The 19,853-nt window shown below is 49.5% G+C and overlaps 1 protein-coding gene across 8 annotated transcripts in view; it reads right to left on the reverse strand.

The window, feature by feature from the left end:
- ATP2B2 (ATPase plasma membrane Ca2+ transporting 2) overlaps positions 1-19,853 on the reverse strand; it is a 382,664-nt gene that overhangs the window by 289,582 nt on the left and 73,229 nt on the right. For 5 of the 8 annotated variants that reach the window (XM_005547813.5, XM_074032979.1, XM_005547808.5 and 2 more), the window contains one exon: positions 12,665-12,709. The exons of 1 other annotated variant lie outside the window; for it this stretch is intronic. The gene's annotated coding sequence lies outside the window, so the exon portion shown is untranslated. Of the gene's footprint in view, positions 1-1,148; positions 1,287-9,555; positions 9,652-12,664; positions 12,710-19,853 lie in introns of those variants that run through there. 2 more of the 8 variants (XM_045384725.3, XM_045384727.3) reach the window with 2 other exon arrangements.

A 19,853-nucleotide genomic window follows, 5' to 3' on the forward strand; every position in this document is an offset into this window, starting at 1 on the left:
TTTTCCTTCACAATTGACCCTTGTCACTCAAACTCAGAAAACAGCCGAGCTGTCCCCCGCTCTCCACCTCCTGACTCCACTACCTTGATCTACGCACTGGCCTCTATGATTTTTAAGTCATAGCTTTCTTCTCTGGAAGGTCCCTGTCTCCCTCCTCACTCCATCCACACTGTAGTTTTCTAAGATGCAAAGCCGACGACATCAACCCCCCATTTTAAAGTCTGCAGTGCCACTGGGCATGGTGACTTGTGCCTGTAGTCCCAGCTACTGGGGAGGCTGAGGTGGGAGGATCACTTGAGCCCAGGAGTTTGAAGCTGCAGTGAGCTGTGATTGCGCCACTGCACTCCAGCCTGGGCCACATAGTGAGACCTTACCTCTTAACAAAAAAATTAAAATCTTCAGTGTCTCTCACCCGCCTGTAAGAACAAGTCCTGACTCCCTCATCTGGCCTTGGAGGCCTGTCAGTTTCCTCTGCTGGCTCTCTGCAGTCTCTGCTCAGACCTGCTGAGCCTATCACCACATATGATCACATTTTGTATGTTCAAATCTCTTTGCAGTCACTCATAAGATTTTGGCTGCCCTTTGTTCCCTGAAGAACTCTTACTCATCTGCCAAGACCCGGTTGAAATGGCCCGTCCTCTGTAAAATCTTTTCCAGCACCCTGAGGCCCCACAGGCCTCTTCTTCCCCTAGCCAGACCCTCTCTTATCACACCTCACATGGTACTATAGTTACTTAAGCAACCATTCTCCTGGCAAGACTAGGGGCACTGATGGGGAGAGGCCTATTTCAGTCCTACGGAACCCCTTGGTGCCTAGCAGGGAGCTGGCGTGCACAAGGGCCTCAATAAAGATCTGGTAAAAAATGAGGGAAGGAGCTCAGGTCCTTCGGGGAAGTCCTATAACCACTTTGCCTTGACTGCAAGCCAACAGCAACCTTCCTTCCCAGAATTCCGGGTTGCCTCGAGTTTCGGCAGAGCCAAGTCCTGCTGCTGCTTCACAGAATCAGCAGGAACGGACTCTGAGCTGTTTCCTCCTCCATTCGCAACAGCTATAGCCCCGGCACCAACAGCTCTATCAGCTCTGTCCCAGGGTCCCGTGGCTCCCTCCCAAACCCCATGGGTCCACTGCACCCACGTCCCTCACTTACCCTCCTGGGTGTGTGCCAGGCAAGCTGTACCCCAGGAGCAGGCCTCTCCTGTGCCCTGGGATCTGGGACTCCAGGCTGAGGGTCTGGAGGGCAAGGAAGTGTCTGGAGCTCTGGCTGCCAGTGGCAGGGCAGAGACACAGAGAGCCGCTGCTGCACAACCCACAGCCACCCCCACCCAGGACTGCGGCTCTGGCAGCCGCGAGGAGCCTCTCGGCATCGATCAGCTCTGCTACTCCAAGCCTCCTCGGCACGCCTGGCTGAAGCCAGGAGCTTTCCAAGTGTGTGTAAAAAGAAAGAAAATGAAAGAAAATCAGCCAACAGAGGCCATCGGTGGGGGGTAGGACTGTAAAGCACTTGCCAGTATAGAAATGCCACTGGATGGGCAGTGGGAGGTCCTCTAACAGGGGTGTGCAAGGGGAGGGCTACCTGGAGGTCCAGGTAACTGAGGGTTAACCCTTTAAGAGCCAAGTCCTCTGCCAACTAGGTTTTGGGTCTTGTTTTGTTTTAATAGGAATGCATACAAAATCACAAGGTGCAGCAGCCCTCACTGGTACTCTCAGCACCTTTAGATGGCTCAGGGCTGATGAGGTGAACATCACTGTCATCCTAAGGGGCTAGGGCACTGCAGTGTCTCCGATCAATTCATGGGGGAGTGGGCTGTTTGGCCCAGCACTGAGTAACCTTTCAAGGACTGCAACTCCCTGTCTCCTGTCTTCGGCCACAATGGGGCTTTTGATGTCACCTCACCATCTCCATTTCCGTCAATGGGCTCATCACAGCCCTGGAAAAATCCTGATTCAGTCTGACCATTCCTGGTTCCTTTGCTCCTTCCTGCTTCTCTTTTTGTCTTCTTGTGTTTATCTCATATATATATATATATGACAGGAGATATATATATATATATGAGACAAGATATATATATATATATATATATATATATATATATATATATATATATGACAGGAAAAAATATATATCGTGTGTATGTGTATATATATTTTTTTGTCTAGCCCACTATTTCAAGTTCTGGCATTGGAGGTCTGATGATCACATTCCTTGAAGCCGAAGGGCATGAGCCTTTCTTCCAACCCTAAAAGTTAGTCCTGTCCTCTGGATTCCTGAAGCCTTCATTCCCTTTGGCTATTTGGGGAGTGGCCTAATTTGGGGGCAAGTCTAGGACATTTTGGGCTCTTTAGGTTTTGAGGCTAAGGGGTTCTTAGGGTGGGGATCAGTGTGAACTGCATTAAGGAGAGTGGGCCATCTGGCTTGAAAAGATGATGGAGGGATAGGGGAAGGGAACAGCCAAGGCAGCCAAGGAATTGCATTTGGATCCATATCAGCATCAGCCTTGGGGACCCAGCATGAGGGGGCATGCATGCCGGGCAGCAGCAGACTCTAGCCCAGGCTTGTGGTCCTGTGGACCTGGCTTCCCATCTCACTTCCTCTGCTTGTCAGCTAAGACATCCAGGACAAGCTACTTAGCCTCTCTGAACCTCAGTTTGCCCATGGTGGAATGGAGAGAGTGGCACCCACCCTTCCTCGTCGTGGTCATCTTTAGTGAGAGCGTGCACAAAACTCCCAGCTCACACTCTGCACCAAGCAGCTGCTCCAGAGACCTGATTTCCTCTCTCCCAAATGACCCCGCCCCCAAATCTTCCAAGGGGCTTATGGAAGACACTGAGAACTAGTAAGGAGGTTCCAGAAAGCTGTGAAATCCGACCCACAGCAGGAACCTGCCCAGGAGGTGCACAAATCAGGGTTTCTGGAAGGCAGGCAGCAGCATGGACCCCCTGGGAGAGCCAAGCAGGCTCTGGCTTTTTAAGAACTGGCCCTGCAGCTGCCAGGTGAGGGTGGCAAAAGCAGGAGGGGGCAGGCATCCCCAGCTCACTCACAGCCAGCCTCTAGATCAAAGACTCTATCCATCCCCATTCCCCACCCCTGATTTTTGAGCCCCTTTCAAAAACACATGCGCCCAGGCACAGCAGGATGTCATGCCTTCGAGGTGGCATCACTAGGCATTTTTCAGCTTCTAGCTGCTTCTCCCCAGCCCACTCACCCCCAGAATCTGCAACTAAACCCCTAACATATTCGCTGCATGAGGTGAATGGAGTAGTGGGGTCATGGACTTCCAGGTAAAGTGATGGAATTATAGGTTCCAGATTAAGAATGTTCTTGGCCTTGTCCAATCTTCAAGTTTCCTTCTTGCAAACAAAGGTGAGGCTCCATCCTCCCAAATCTACATATCTTCCTGGGTCTTATCCCTCTCCCAATCTCTTTTCTTTTTCCCTTCCCTTCCTGTCTCTCTCCTCTGCTTTCATGCTATAAAGATTTGGGAAGGAAATACCAACACATGCTGGAGGGAACCTTAGGCTGTTTTCTCTGGGCCTCAGTCTACCCCTCTGAGAACTGAGGCATAGAAGAGCCCTGCAGCCCTGGCACGCCATGCGACTGTATCAAGCCCAGGAGAGGCTGGAGAACTTCACTTGGTGACCACACAAGGTTATAACAGTACATCCTGCCCGGCTGGGCTTGCTGGCAGTCCCTCTCAGCAGGCAGCCCGCAGCCTGACTCAACCAGGATGCACTCATTTCACAGATGAGAAACCAGAACCTGAGGGCTCGCAGGGGTGCCTCCATAGATCAGAGACATTTTCAAATCAAACAGCTTCAAATCCGCCCTCAGGAGGCACCGTCCGCCTTCACCCCTCTGCCTGTTAGAATGGGGGGTTCCCACCACTCCTGAATGAGGGCGTGACTCCCGGTTTCAGCGGGACATTTCTTCGAAGTGCTTGCTCCCCAAATGTTATTTTAGGTCATAATTACACTCCCTGGCAGGGGTGGGCAAGGCCCTCTGACCCTGTTTAAAGACAAGGAACTGTGAGGGCTGTGAGCAGTGGCACCTCCCTGGCCTGGGCATGTTTGGCGTTGGGGTGTGGCTGTGGAGAGCTCGGGCAGAGGGGTGTGGGAAAGTATTGGCAAAGGTCAGGGATACATCAGTGTCATCCAGCCTCCACTTCTCTCCCCTCCAGCTCCCTCTTGCTTCAGTCCTGTCCACCGATATCTGCACTCTTCCCTGGCCAGAGGAAGGCAGCCCAAGGGGTCAAGGAACTGCCTGAGCCCATACCATCAGTGACATGTGCTTGGGGGGCGCTGGGTCCCTCTTTTGAGCGACTCACATGGGACTCACGTGTTCCACTTCTGCTCTGAGGGGGTCCTCACCCAGGGATCTCCCAAACTCACGTAGGCTTTTCTTGTGTTTGAGTCCTCATTTCTGCCTGTTCCCTCTCTCTACCGAACTTTGCCTATAAACATCCTTTCCAGTCGGCATTCACTTCTAACTCTGGTAATTCCTAAGAGTGTGACCTTGGACCAGTGACTCCACCTCTCTAAGCCTTAGTTTTCTAATCTGTAAAATGGAGACAACACCAGTGTCCTCAGTGTTAGATAAGAGAATGCATTTCAGGGGCCCAGCATGTTCCCAGGTACACAGAAGATGCTCAACAGAAATAGCTATGGTTGTTATGTCTATCCTGATTATCCCCAGTTAGAAATGGTTTCTCCTGTGTACATTTCTGCCGGCCAGCTTCGCATTTTACACATGCTGTTGTAGAGTATGGATGGCGACTCCCATCTCTCCTCTCCAACCACACTCTGAGCTTTCAGAAGTCACCTACAACTCCTGGCTCAGCACTGGGCACAAGGCAGGTGTTGCACATGCTCTCTGGTCACCAGGTGTGCTATGACAGCTCCCACTTTAACCCCTCCCCAGGCTCTCAGCCCCTCTGGGCTCTTCGTTCCCTATCTCTGCTTCCTTACCAAGCATTCCCACCTTGGTCCTCTTCGACTGGCTTTTGTCACCTCCCCTTTCCAGAAACCACTCAGTTCAAGATTACGGTGGCCCTCATCTTGCCAAGTCCAGAGGCCATTTCTTGGTCCTCCCCTTCCTTGGCCTGTAGTAGCATTTGACACTGCTTTTCACCCTTCCTTGCAAAGCACTTGCCTGGAGACCCTGCACTCCCTTGGTTCTACTCTTACCTCTCTGGCCCCTCCTCCTCTATTTGCTTTGCTGGCCCTTCCTCTCCCTACCACTAACTAAGTGTGGGACACTTCAAGGCATAGCTGTGAGCTCTTTTTTTTAATCTCCCTAAAGACACTGGCTTCCTCAGTTATCCAGTCCCATGGCTTTAAATATGATCTATATACTGATATCTCCCTGAGCGGCAGATTCATAGCTCCAACTGCCTAAGTTACATTTCCACTTTGATATGTAATGAACACTTTAAAATTGACATGTCCACACCATTATCCTCCGTTTTCCCGTACCAAACCTATTGCCCCTTCTCTGGTCTTCTGCTAGTCTTAGTAAATAGCAGCAGCCTCCACCCGGTTATATGGTTGTATAATAAAAAAATTTGACTGGCTTTCCTCCCTGGTTCCTGGAAGGCAAACTCTAACTCCTTGGAAATTCCCAAGTGGTAGGAGCATCTCTGTTATTCATGAACCCCTTAGAGCACACCTGAGTTTATGCTAAGAGATGAGATGACTTAGGATGGGGGCTGGGCACCAGAAGGAACAACCATGCCATTACAGGGTTGGGGCTTTGAGCCAGCCTGGCGTCCACCAAGGGGAGGGTGCTGGAGACTGAGTTCAGTCTCATGGCTGATGATTCAATCAATCATGCCTATGTGATGAGGCTCTAATAAAAACTCTGGACACCAAAGCTCAGTGGAGTTCCCAGTTGAACACAATGATGTTCCTGGGAGGTGATGTGCCTTGATTTCATGCCCTGAAAAATGTGTGGGAGCTCTGTGTTCAGGGCCCTTCCAGGCCTCACCCTGTGTGTGGTTGGTCCTGATTCATATCCTTTATAAAAAAACAGTAATCACGAAAGTGGCACTTCTCTGAGTGTGGTGAGTCATTCTAGTGAACTATCAAACCAGAGGGGGTTGTGGGAACCTCTGAGTTTGTTGCCAGCTGGTCAGAACTGCAGGCAGCTTGGGGACCCTCCTGGTAGTTGGCGTCTAAGTGGGGGCAGTCTTACTGGGGACTGTGCCCTTTAATTTGTGCCGTCTGCATTAGCTCTGGGTGATTAGTGCCCTTGATGACTTGTAAAACACCATTGGTGTCAAAGCACACCCCACCACCTTTGATTCTTCTTTTTCCTTCTAATCTCACCCCAAATGTGAGAGTAGGTCAGGTCAGCTCAACTGTCACATCTGTTTGGAACATAGCTACTTCTCTCCTCCACTGCCACTGTCCTGGCCCAGCCGCCATCATCTCTCACCTGGATAATGGCAACATTCTCCTTACTTCCGCTCTTGCCTCCTGCAGCAGATTCTCCAAACAGCAGCTGGGGGAGCCTGCATCCCCCACCCAGCCCACTCAAGACCCTTGAGTGCCCCACCTCACCTGGAATTAAGGCACAGCCTCTCACCTACCTCTCTGACCTCACCTCTCACTTCTCCCTCCCCTGTGCTGTCCTTTGGCTTCCTAGCTTCCTTGATGTTCCCCAGACACCCAAAGCTTCAGCCTGCCTCAGGCTTTTGCTTGTCCCTTTTCCTGGAATGTTGTTCTTGGTTTTCATTCCCTCATTCCAGCCTGAAAGGTCACCTCCTCCAAGAAGCCTTCCCCGAGCACCTTATATAAAGTAGCCTCTCCCCGTCTCTCCTCTCACCCAGGTGTATTCTCCTTGACAGCCTTTACAGCATATTACATGTGCATTTGTTTATTTGATTATTGTCCATCTCTCTCAGGAGAATGTCAGCTCCCTGAAGGCAGGAACTATGTCTACTTTGTTCATTGCTGTATTCCTAGTGTTTGGCTCCATGTGTATTGCTGAATGAATGAATAAATTGCGTGCCACCAAGAAAACTGGCCAGCTGGAAGAGGTATCATATAAATGATCTGGTACCTCATGGAACGTTTTGCTTTCCAGCTGGTTGTTATAAGGATTTATTTACACAGATGTGGCAGGAATCGCAGTAGGGCTGTACAGTTTCAACAGCTTGAGCTCAAGAGAAAAAGTGCTTTGTTAGTAGGTAACAAACAGATGCTCTGAAAGCACAATGTACCAGGTCATTTCCTTCAAAAATCACTGCAAGATTATACACAGAAACACAAGTGAGAAAAATACATTGAATGTGCAGTCTGGTGACTTGGGTTTTAATCTTTTCTCCCGCATCGTAGTTGGGTGAGCTTTGGCAAGTGGCCTCCCCGCTCTGTGCCTCAGTTTTGTTGTCTGTAGAGTGGGGATAATGGTAATACCACCAACCTATGTCCCAGAGTGGCTGTGAGGGTTCTATGAGAGGCAGGATGGCAGCAGGCCCACAGGACTTTATTTGGTTGACTCATTTGTTAACATCTACCAGGGCAGGGAGTCCCAGGACATTTGGGCAAGAAATAAAGAGTCAGTACCAAGTAGACCTCTAGGAATAGTGACCAATTTTCAGTCTCCCAGGAAAGTCGCTGAGAGAAGAGACTTTGCTATAAGAGAATAAGAGAAAAATGCTAAAACCAAGTTGTTGTATTTATCGGGGCTGTTTCCTCAATCAACTGTCCCCTCAATTCCAGGATCTCAGGCACGGTCCTGGATTCTACCCTGTGAGTAGAGTGAATGAGAAGCATTGGAGACACGGAAGCTGAGCATCACTTGGACACAGAGAGCAGGGGGCTGGTGGGATCAGAGGCCAGAGGTGAAGGCAGGAAGTACCCTAACCCACTATTGTCAGGAGAGCTTGGATTTTAGCCTGAGAGCATCAGGAAGCTACTGGAGGGTTATAGTCAGGGAGTGATGTGAGCATATCTGTGTTTTTAAAGGAACCCTCTGGCTACTGCCACAGGGTGGGTGATCAGGGACAGGTGTAGGAGTGGGAGCAACCAGGAGGCTGACCCAGTGGTCTAGGCAAGATATGGCAGTGACCTGGATTTTGTGATGCCCCCAGGAAGTGGATAGAAGACAATGACAGTCAAGACACGAGCAGAAAAGAAGGGAGAGTCAAGGATGACTCCAAGTTTTGGATTTAGGCAAAGGCAGGAAGTAAGACATTTGCAGGGATATTTGAAGGTATCTTTGCCACACTCTCACCCTACACTGAGCTCCAACAATCCAACTGCCAGCCCCTCAGAGTGGTTTTGACTCACAGTGATCTCAGAAGGTCAGCTGACAAGGGACAGGAGGACCTTTAAGCCAGTGTCAAGGTCCACAGAGGTAAAGCTTTGTTTCTGCTACACTCAGCAACCATCACCAACCACATCCAACTTGTTCATCCTAGTCCGTCTCTCCACCACTGATTTTATAAATCAAAATCACTTAGGAGTTGATGCTAAGAAAAATTATTTTTTATATTCAGGTTTTAATGTCCAGAAGCCCATTTTAACTATCAAATTGTTTATCTCTAACTCACTGCTTCTCACTTCATGAGAGTTTCTTAGTAAAATTAATGTTTGCAGGCTGAACTATTTTGCTATGGCCTTGAGCAGCCACTCTGTGGTGGATGGGCTCAGCTGGGATGGTTGTACTGTTGCTTCTGGGTCTTGCTGGGAAGGTAAGGTGGTAACCAAGTGCACCATCTACTTAGGTGTCTGCATCACACCTCTCCAGAGATTTCTTAAGGATGGAGACATGAGTTTTCCTTCCACACTCAACTCTCTCCCCTGATCCCACTACAGCTCCAAGTTCTGTGCTCTGCAAAATAAATAGTCACAGTTGCCAGGAACAAGCTGTCCCTGTTACAGCCTGAATTGTGGCCCCCAAATTCATATGATGAGATCCTAACACTTGCCACTTCAGAATGGGACTATATTTGGATATAGGGTTTTTAAAGATGTGATTAAGTTAAAATGAGGTCATTAGGATGGGCCCTTACCCAATCTGACTGGTGTCTTTATAAGAAAAAATTTGAGCACAGACATATTCGGAAGGTGAGGACACAGGAGAAGTCAGCTGTCTAGGAGCCAAAGAGAGAGGACTCAGAGGAAACCAGCCCTGCCAACACCTTGGTCTTGAACTTCTATCCTATAGGACTGTGAGAAATGAATCTCTGTGGTTTAAGCCCCCCTAGTTTGTGGTACTTTGTTATGGCAGCCCTAACATGAATACATGAATACAGCCCCAAAGCCAGCTCTCTCAGAACTGCAGCTCCAGGGACAGAAGGAAGACTATGTGACATTGACATTGGCTTTGAATAAAAAAAATTTGTTTTTGAGAAAAAGAACACTTTAGAATGAAAAGTGCCAACATAACCGTTTTTCTTATACAGCTGACTAGCAAAATGCACACACACACACACTGGTGGGGGCAGAGGATTTTTTCTTAACTCTAACTCCTCTTTGTGATTATATAAACAGTGAACATTCCACTGGGGGAAATTTAGAAAGTGCAGAAAAGCACAAAGAAAAAAACAAGTCACCTGTTATCCTCCCACACTTTTATATCTGTTTCTTCTATCTTCTCTTTCTCTCTCTCCCCAATCCTTTCTCTCTTGCTTACTTCTGTTTTTGTTTACCTATTTAAAAAAATACAGTTTGGATTAATTTTGGCAAATTGCCTTTTCACTTAATACCGAAATATGAACACTTTCTCCTCCATTATTAAAAATTCATCTCAAACAGTTTCAATGGCTGCCCAGAATCTTCCTTCTGTGATCTATATTGCCACAACCGACTCCCAGTTCCCTGCTGCCAGCCATTCGCGTAGTTTCCTATTGTTAACTAATATAAATACTGCTGTGATACACATCCTTGTAGATCAATCTTTGTATATATTTTGGGTTATTTCCTCAGGCAAATGTCCTAGAAGTGAAATTACTAGTTCCTTATATTTTGAAAGAGGAAACTTTTTAAAAAGCCTTTAAAACTTTCTAGTAGGTTATGCCACTTTCAAGGGTATAACAATTTCTCATCACACATATTAAAAGATTCCCAGGGTTTCTGTTATAATTTTAGACATCTTCCAAAAATAAAAAGAAACAAACAAAATAAAACCCAAGTTACCTGCCTATAGTCAATACAAGAAAGTGACAGCCATCCCCGGATAAAATGAAGTTGCCCTTCAGGTGAGAGCCTGGTTACTTAAGAAAGGAAGGAAAGGAGGTGGCCTGGCTGTTTTCTCAGCATTCTGTGGAGTGGACACCCATCTTACAGATGATGAAATGGAGGCACAAAGGAGTAGAGTCATCCATATGCCCAAGTCACGCAAAGCTTGAGAAGGAAACAGTAAGGATTGAAATTCAATTTTGCCTGATTCCAAAGACCAAGGGCCTGGCCGTTATTCCAGAGGGTCTGTGAGTGCTGGTCTTCACACAGGAACAAACTCCTGAGTAGGGCAGCCGTAGGACGGCTCCCAGATCCAGCCCTGGTGTCCTGTTCTGCCTTCCCATCTTGCCAGCAACGTGAGGTAGTGGGTGTGCAGGACCAGGAAGATGCAAAGCTGGTGTGTGCCCTAAGGGAGCACAAGCTGGTGCGGCCCACCTGACCCTCACCAGGTGATGGCCAACATGCCCACCTGGCCATCTGCTCATCTGGAACACAAACCCTCATCGCTGTGTTGACCCCACTAGAATAGCCACAGCTGTGTAACAGCCCAGACAAAGATGCACTAATGAAAACATGTATACAGATAAAAGCAGGAGGGAGAGCAAAAATACCCCAAACATGTCACGGCAGGGAAGTGAAATTATGAATACATTGTTTTATCCATTGTCCAGTCTTTTACAAATGTAACGTTGTTTCTGTAGGGATGTGGTAGCAAAATAAAGTCTCTGAAGTCAAATGGACTGGGTTCCAGTCCTGCGCCTGAATGTTCAAGTGACTTTGGGCAAGTCACTTCACTTCTCTGAGCCTCAGTCTCCTTGCCTGCACAATGGGGATAATCATTGCATCTTGTTCTCAGGATGAATCTATGTAAGAGGTAATCCTCAGTACTGTGCCTGGCACATGGTAGGACGCGGCAAATACCAGTTCTCATGCAAATTAGCACCTCACTAAGCCCCAGGCATGAACAAGGAGACAAGGCCCTACCTTGGGAGGAGTTGAGTGTGGAGAGGAAGAGACAAGGCTATTGAGGTCATGAGCAGTGGAACAGAAGTGAAAGATCAAGTCCACATTATTTTCAGAAAATTATCATGCTTTCGGTCTTTAGCTCATGATGGCAGCAAAACTGGAGGAGGAGGCATGCCTCACCCCTGCCAGCTCTTTAGTCTCTCCCCAGCATCACCTTTTGCTTTTCTATCAAAAGGTACCCACGCCCCAGTTCCCAGAGTCCTGCTCTCTTCTGGGGCCAATCTGGTCAGATCACTTCTACAACACACATGTATGACCATGGGTTTCTAGACCACCCCAGAGAGCACTTGAGAAAACAACCATGAAAGAAACATGTGCTTATTACATAAAACTTAGAAAACACAGAAAACCCAAATTGCCCATAATCTCTAAACTTAGAAGTAACCACAGCTGACCTATAGATGATATTTTGATGGAAGATTTCAAGGTTCCTTCCCCATGCTCTTCCAAGGAGCGACACGCATGGTGGTGATTTGGGCATTGTGACAGGTCCGCGGGGAGGGGGTGTTGGGTGGGGCAGGTTCTCTCTTGTCAAACTTTGGAGCAGCGGCTAATTCAGCCTAGGAACGAAGCCGGTTCCACACACACCCACCTGCAAGGCTGTCAGGGAAGTGCCACCCCAGAGCCACTGGCAGGGGATCTGCTGGCCCATTCCAGAGAACTCCCAGGTAGTCCCCCCAGGATAAAGAGGCTGTGTCTCCTAAGACTTGTTTGTAAACAGATGGTTCAGAGCCTCAAGCTTGTTTTCCCGGGGACACTATGATGATGAGGGTTTCAGGCTAGCCCACAGTGGCCCCATTAACCCAAGACAGGGGCCAAAGACGGTGCTCCTAGGGCCAGCTCAATGCAAAAGGCCACTGAGCTCCAAGGACCTCTGTAGGCTCCCAGGCTCCACCCAGGCTCCCCCTTCTCAAGGCTTCAAGTCAAAAACACCCCTCAGTGGACTGACCTCAGGGAGATAGTAATTGAAAAACCATCTGATGGCGTTAAAAGATGCCGACGTGTGGATGACAGATATGACAGCCCAGAGCCCACACAGGAATATTGCTCTTTATCTCAAAAGGACATTTAGTAAGCCAAGCACACTTCTCTTTTGGTAGAATATCACACCAAGGTAAAGTGGCAATGCGTAGGTTCTGTGAGGACTGGGGAGGTGGTCACCCGCTGGAAATAAGCCCGAACTGCAGCTTTCAGACCTGCTTCTGCCTTTACTCCTCCTCTACTAATAGCAGGAGTTTTTGAAAGCCACTGCTGAGGGCTTCAGTGTTGGGAAGTGGGCTAGGGAGGCTGGGCATTGGACAATGGGGGTGGAATGGGGGTGGATGATTGTGCAGAGAGGCGGTCTGCAAACTGGGCATTTCTAAATCAAGGCAGCCAGAAGCTCTGGATGCACACAGATGCGAGTGGGCTTCTATGGGTGCCCCCAGGTGAACCAGGACCCATGGCTCTCACACTCACCGTCTCCTTTGGGGTTCACGGTCCACGCTCTAAGTGCAGGGAACCCTAAGAGAAAACGAGATCAGAAAAGCACGTTAAGGCGGCTTGTATTTTCCGAGTCAGAAACTGGGGGCCAGGGATTCAGATCTGACTGAAACAGTTTTAAATGTACTATTTGAGCCAATCCTAGTATAGAAACCGGAGGATTTCATGCAAAAGTCAGGCTTTCTGGCTCTGCTGGGGAGGACTGCATCTCTGGGCCAGGTGACAGCAGGATGGGCTCCCCTCTGCTCTGGTGTCTGATGCTGCGACCTGCAAAGCTTAGTTGTGCCTCCTCCCTAGAGACAAATCTCCCAGGCTTGGCTGGGCATCCTCCCCTCTCCCCTCCCTTTGCTGGATCCAGACACACAAACTGGGAACTCTGGAGGAAGACAGCTGGGCTTGTCTCTTAGAGAAACCAAGGGTGAGAAGGTAAAGTCAGGCTCTGGACAAAGTCTGGGGTTGGGGCCCTTTCCAATATCCCTGGCCTGTGGCTCTGGGGACTGAATCAGTCAGGGACTTGGGGGCATCCCTGTCATTTGAGGAGGGTTTAAGGAAGGAACTCTACAAAGGTGTGGCAGGAGTAGGGAAACCTGGAAGGATGGTGCGGCTCCTGGGACAAGCGAAAGCAGGGGGGGATTCCTTTCCTGAACTCCTAGTCCTGAAGGAGATGGGAGGATGGGGCAGCTTCCAGAGAGGGCTGTGCAGAGCAGATGCTTGATGGGAGCTGTCACCTGTGATCAAAGTATGCAGCCAGCCCAAGGGACCCTGACCCTGAGGGAGGGAGTTGGGAGGCTACACACTCTAACTTCCCTCCTGGTCACTCTATATCTCGCCAGAGCTCCTCATTGGCCAAACCTAACAGGAAGCCAGAGGGAGAGGAAGCCCATTGGTGCAGTCCTTACCAGCCACCTCCCTGGACACACAGCAGGCAGGATACCAGTGCTGAGCAGATCCTGAGGGGCAAATGGCAGGCATCCGGCACCATGGCCCTGCCTCCCTGTGTCCTGCTCACTCACAAGGTTCACACCCTCAGGCCCCAATCCAGGGCTAACCAGGTCCTACAAAGTGTCTGAAGGCTCCATTCTACCTCACTGACTATGAGTTGGCACTGAGCACTTGGTGCCGAGCCCTCCTGAGCTCTGCTGTGCTGCTCAGCTGGCCTGAACCTGAGCTTTTGCTCTGTCCTCTGGCGCCCCGCCCTTGCTACCCTCACCTTAGCACCTGGAGCTTGCTGGGCCCTGATCCTCCTTCCCCCCTCCCTCCAGCCTGTTCTCTTCTACTGCACACCCTTCAAATTCCTACCACTGTTGAGCCAGCCTGTCCCCTTCCCAGAAAAACAGCCCATCCCAGAGGTCACAGTGATCCAGGAGCCCAGTTGCAGGGAACCCACAGCCACGAGGCCAACACAGAGCAGTCACGGGGCCCGCTCCGGAACCCTAGAGCTCCCTGCCCCAAATCTTTTCTGGGAAAAACATGAGCCCGACGAGAGGCAGCCAAATGCAGGGTTTCTTGGAACCCGGAACTAGAAGTGATCGTCAGCTTCAGCACCTGCTTTGTATAGATGGGGAAACTGAGGTCAGGAGAAGGGTGGAGCTTGCAGTGGCCACACAGCCAGAGAGTGGCAGTGCCAGTATTTTGTTTGCTCACAGGCTGTCCCTTCCTTCTGGCCTGGGATCCATGAGGCTGTGGCCATGTCAGGAGACTGGAGTTAGCTCCCTTTGACAATAGCAGTGTTACTAATAAGGCCAACTTGGAGGGGTTCCTCTGAGCAGGCACAAAATCTAAATCTAAATCTAAAACCCCAGAGTATTTACTCCTCACTACAACTGCATGAGGTGGGCACTGTTATTACTCCCACATTACAGGTGAGGAAGTTGAGTCCCAGGGAAGTTACATGGTACTCACAGCACAGAAGCAACCACGTCAACATGACGATAAGAACAACCAGCACCGCTGGCCAGGCTGTGCTCCCAGGCTGGCCCTGTGCAGAAGCCCTCACACGCAGTGCCCCATTAAGCTTTATCTGGAGCATCACTAGCTGCACGGTCATTGAGATGCCTTCACTGTTTTGTTCCACGCATTGGAGCAAACTGACCTGTGAAATTAGGCCCACGTCTCCACGTCTGCTGACCTTCTGTGGGCCTTTCCCTGATGTCTCCCTGATGCCCATACGAGGCAGAAAGCTGAAAACTGGCCACCTGTCACGCCCAGCACCTTCTAGCCGTGCTCGAGGGCCTCCCCAGGCTCCCCTGGGCCCACCTGCTCCCTGCCTAAGGCCCTGAACTCCTGTAGACTGTAGTGTCATCCTAGGGCTGTGGGCGGCCAGGCCTGTCTGCATCAGCGGTGCCCCCGTCTTCTCCAACAGGGACTGTTGGGATGAAAGATTGATGAGTGATCTGTCCTCACTAGTGAATTTTTAATTACGGAAGAAAGGAGACCCCAGCCCCTGGCCCAAACCAGGACTGTGGGGAGGATGGTTCTTGGATGTCACCACTGTTAAAATTTCATCTGCATTGACAGCAGCCATGAACCCTGCATACAGGTTTTTCTGTCCATAAATGAAGGTGAAGGCCTGGGATGGAAAACAATTGGTGAAATTGGAAAAATCCCCTGACTTCTAACATGGATGGTTCTGGAATGATACGTGAGTAACTGAGCTTAGGCCCCCAGAAGGCCAGGGGCAAGTCCAAGCAGAGCAGGCAGTGGGTGTGAGAGGCCGAAGCCATCCCAGCTGTTGGAATCTATGATTTTTGCCCTTCTAAATTGCAGGTGACCGCACCTCTCACCCTGGATCCTTTTACAGTGAACCAGCTGAGATGGGGCTGAGCTCAGAGCATGGCCTGGGGGCCTTGCAGAGGCTTTAATCAGGAACAGGGCCCAGGTAAGCCACTGTCCCAGAAGAGCAGGATGCCTGTGGGATCATCCATGACTCAGGTGGGCCTAATTTCACAGGTCAGTCAGCAAAGTGAAATCATCGCCTAGGCTTGAATCTTGGATCCATAGCTTCCTGGCCCATGTTCTTGGGCAAGTCACTTCGGCCTCCTGAGGTTCAGTTTTGTCTTCCATAAAATGGGGGTAGAAACAGCTCCTGCAGAGGGCTGTGGTGAAGGTAAGAGGAAAGGATGTATAGAAAACACTGAGCACTCTGCCTGGCCTTGGTCAGTTCCTTTTTTTTTTTTTTTTTTTTCCTGAGGAAGGGGCTCTCTCTATTGCCCAGGCTGGAGTGCAGTGGTGCAACCATAGCTCACTGTAACCTCAAATTCCTGGACTCAAGCAATCCTCCTGCCTCAGCCTCCTGAGTAGCTGGGACTACAGGCACAAACCACCACACCCGGCTAATTGTTTAAAAATGTTGTTTGTGGAAATGGGATTTTGCTATGTTGGTCTTGAACTCCTGGCTCAAGCAATACTCCCACCTTGGCCTCCTGAAGTGCTGGGATTATAGGCCTGAGCCACCGTGCCTGACTGGTGAGTTCTTGATCAACAACCCAACAAGGAAGAATAAACTACCCATTCTACTTTCAAATGATTTATAAACTAGTGAGGATCCCACACAGCCCAAAAACAAAACTCGAAAGGAAGAATGGAAGGGGAGAAATCAGGGCTGGAGGCGAGGGATCATTTTAACTTGGGCGTGGCAATCAGGGAGGCTTCATTGAAGATGAAAATACACCTCCAAGCACTTTCATCCTTCGAAAGCTCAGGGACTAATCTCCTTGGGCGGAAGTCCTGCCTGCATCCTGAAGTTCTCTCTAGGAAAATTGGGTGGCAATGAGGTTCCATTGTGTACCTGGTTCTCTGTGATACCACTGTTCAGTCAATAAAGTCATGAGTCATTGGCTCCAGGAGCCCCAGGATTTCCACAAGTCCTGTCTCCTCCAGGAAGCCTCTCAGGATTGCTTCAGCCCATATGAACCTCATTCTTCTCACATGCCAGTAGCACCCAAGGCCCAAACAACATGCCCTAAACGGCCTGCTTCCAAGGTAGAAGCCTTGGGTTCTAATTCCAACTCCACCCTCTGCTCCCTGTGAGATGTTAGGCAAATGCCAGCTGTTCTTGGGGCCTGAGTTTCCTTGTCTGTGGAAAAAGGGTTGGACTAGCTTAGAGTCCCTCAGAGTGAGGTCTGGGGAGCACTAGTCTTTCAAGAAGCTCCCTGTAGCTCCCATCCCCCTTGTAGATTTCACAAGGCAATGACTAAGGCTCTGATAAGTCCTGCGGCATAGAAACCAGCTTAGTTTGGTTTGACCCAGCATTTCCCATATTAACTAGACTTTGAAATCCTTTTTGGAATAAATTAGCATTCCTTAGAATATACTTTAGGGAATGGTGGCCTCAAAGATCTCTCAGGTACCTTCCTTCTCTGTCATTCAGAGATTTAGTAAGTCTAAAGTATGGAATTTCACCCCTTCAGGAACTTCTCCAAAATGTCTTTCCTTTATTTCTGGCCTAGATATGAGGCCCCCCTGCCTCTTCCAGCGCTCAGGGCAGGCTCTGTGTCTGGGTCTCCATCACAAGAATCCCTGTGTTGCATTGGTGGGTGTGTCTCAGCCTGCAGTGGCCATATGCTCTTGAAGGAGGGACTGTTCCTGGACGCTGGTGTGTCCAGGGGTTGACAATCTCAGTGCCTGAAATGTCAGTGTATGCTCAATCAAAGTTTTTGAACACAGGGGTGAGGTTTTAAGTATTTTACAAGCAGCATGACCTTGTCATGTGCCAAGGGGGATGCTAGCTATAAATAACTAACAGGGCTTTCCTGACCTTGCTTGCCAGTCAAACATCAGCCCTGGTGGAATGAATGAATGCATGAATGAATGAGATATAAGACCTGTGTAAGAGATTGTAACTATTAACTAAAGAGGAAAAGCACTTTCTAAGGCAAAGCCCAATGTTGTGTTTTTTAAATGGTTTCCCTTTTCTGGACTTTTCTGGCTTGGCTGTTCAGATGTGCGGGTGAGGGCTTGGTAGTGCAAAGATACCGGACTCCCACCATGGCACCAGGCTGGAGCCAAGGCCAGATGGGAAAGCAGGCCTTTCTGTGTCCTTAACAGAGCTGGCAGCAGCTTTGGTATTTCAAATGCCCTTCTGAAATCTGAATCCAAAATGAAACAATTTTTCAAGTAAATAATACCATTGATGTCAGTGTTGCTGCAGGAGGTTCAGCAGGCCCCAGAAACTCAGAGGTGAGAACGTGCAGGGCGCCCTCGGGGCACATCCCAACCCAAACGTGGGTATTCTGGCTACACAAGGTCTCTGGCTCCTCGAGGCTACCTGCCTTGCAGGGGAAGGAACAGTCTGTGGGTACTTAAGGCATTGGCCTAGCTAAGAGACATATTTTTTTTTTCCTGATTATACTTGATAGTGCCCCAGGGACATTCAAAAATGCCACACCTTGGGACCCTATGCTGTCATGGGCTTCGGGGCCTGGGTCAAGAGTGAGAGGGTGAAGAGTGGTGGAGCCAGGGGGAGGAGTCTTGCAGCTGCAGGGGAGATAAGAAAGGGTCAGGGCCTTCTCTGAGTGATGGGCTGCCCCTGGCACCTGCTGAGCTCCCGGATGGGATGGCTTCAGATTCCCGTATTGGTTTCCTACTAGGCCAGGATTTGACGCAGATACTCCCTGGTTTGGGTTACAGAATCCGGATCATGGCTTCCTGACCCTTGGCTTCTTGGGCGGTTTGTGGAGGAGGGGGAGGTGTTGAGTTTTCAAGAGGGGCCGGGCCCAGGGTGCATTCAGAAGGCTTGGAGGAGAGTGGCTAGGATGGAGCCAGGGCTACCCCTCTCTGGCGGGAGTGGTGCCCCCACACTCAGGGACCTTCAGCAGGGACCCCCTCCCATTGCCACCCAGGGACGGGAGGCACACTCTGGGAAACCTCTCCAAGGAGAAAGTCTGAGTTTAGTGTGTGTATCTTATGTTTAACACCTCCCCGACGTTTGCTAAATTCTCTCTTAAACAAGGAGAGCAGACCTCCACTGGTAGGATGCAGTATCCACCCAGGATTTAATAGCATCAGCAGTCTGCCTTCTTTTTCTAAAGTTTTTTTAAATTGTTACTTTCTATTTATGACAGCTGTTACCATTTTTTCCCATTTATGGTAGCAATAAAGTTTCACTCTATAATAAGTTTATTTTGGTTAAAAAAAAGTGAGCTCATTTGAATAAAGATTTTCAGTACTTTTTAGCACAGGTGTTCTGATCTCCAGGTGTGGAGGGAGGGAAAGAAACAACTGGAGTTTGGGAAACTCTCATCTAGTCCAACCTACCCACAGCAGAGATGGGCACACTGAGTCCCAGAAGACAGAGGCATTGCCCAAACACACCTCGTTATAAAGGACTGAGGCAGGGTAAAGGACTCGGAGTTGGGGACTCCAGCCTTTTTCCACTTTGTTGTTTCTTCTTTGTGAGGCCAGGATGTGAATGTCTCTCTTGGTGTGATCCTCACAAGGTTGGGAGGGGTGGGGGGAATGTGGGCTCATCGACCTGCTGCCCCCAGGGTCCTGGGGGGCTCTGTAGGGTCTGGAACTGAGTGAGCCTTTACATCTCTACCCCACAGAGCCGGTCGCAGAATTGATGCTTAGTGAGAACCTGGTGAAAGGATGGATGGATGAATGGATGGCTAGAAAGAAAAGTGGATATATGGAGATACAGATAGAGAGAGAAGGGGATGGACAGATGGATGGATGGATGGGTTGGTGGATGAATTGGTGGTTGGAGAGGTTGATAAATGAATAGATGGAGATACAGATGGGGAGAGAAAAGGATGAGTGAATAAAAGGATGGGTGGAGATGTCAATGAATAAATAATTTGGCTGATGACTTAGGGTTCTCCCTGTCCCATTACCTACCCAAGGTTATTTTCATTCCTTTAGAGAACTAGCAGAAAGTTCACACACACACACACACACACACACACACACACACACACACATACACCCTTTTCATTTACCAGTGAGACACTGAGGCAAACATAAATGACATTGCCCAGGGGTCCAGGGCCTGGGCTTCTCATTTTGCTTTTGAAACTCACTCCCCAGACTTGGATGAGTTGCCTCCCTTCTCTGGGCCTCCATTTCCCCATGTGTAAAACAAGAGTGAGTGAGTCAACTAAGTCCCACCCTCCTAGCATCCTGTGGCTCCTTTAAGGCCTGCCAGACGCCAAAGCTTCCCCATGCC

The sequence above is a fragment of the Macaca fascicularis genome, chromosome 2 (genome assembly GCF_037993035.2).
Source record: "Macaca fascicularis isolate 582-1 chromosome 2, T2T-MFA8v1.1".
Classification (NCBI taxonomy): domain Eukaryota; kingdom Metazoa; phylum Chordata; class Mammalia; order Primates; family Cercopithecidae; genus Macaca; species Macaca fascicularis.